Here is a 539-nt window from a genome sequence, read left to right as displayed (position 1 = left end):
GAGCTAATGTAATATAAATTATAATACTACCTAAATTATTTTAAAGTTTATTTCCACACTGATCATACTACTAAAGGGTTGCTTTATAGAACCAGACAAAATAATAACAAAATTAATCTAGGGGATGTTATGTATATCAACGGAGTATGCAAGATCTGACAGTTGTCTCACACTTGTACTATATAACTGGCCTGTCTTTTTTTCCAGCCACAGATTTTTTTTATCTTTCTCTTTCTTTTTTTTTACCAGTTCTACTGTATAATTATACACTTATACTTTATTACAGTCTACTCACATCCATAATGAACTTCTCCGTTGCCTCCTGGGTAATGCCAACTTCAGTTATTCCATTACACTGTTTGGTTTCCTACCATACAGGTTCATAGAAAGAACTTTTTGGTTTTTGGACTTGACCTATGATTTCACTGGAATAAGGAAATCCTGAGTGAGAGTATAATTTCTACCAATTCATGTAGACACCCCCACTCATATAGATAGATAGATAGATAGATAGATAGATAGATAGATAGATAGATAGA

This window comes from Vombatus ursinus, unplaced genomic scaffold (genome assembly GCF_900497805.2).
Source record: "Vombatus ursinus unplaced genomic scaffold, bare-nosed wombat genome assembly UNPS02007344.1, whole genome shotgun sequence".
NCBI classification, from domain to species: domain Eukaryota; kingdom Metazoa; phylum Chordata; class Mammalia; order Diprotodontia; family Vombatidae; genus Vombatus; species Vombatus ursinus.
This window is presented reverse-complemented; position numbering follows the sequence as displayed.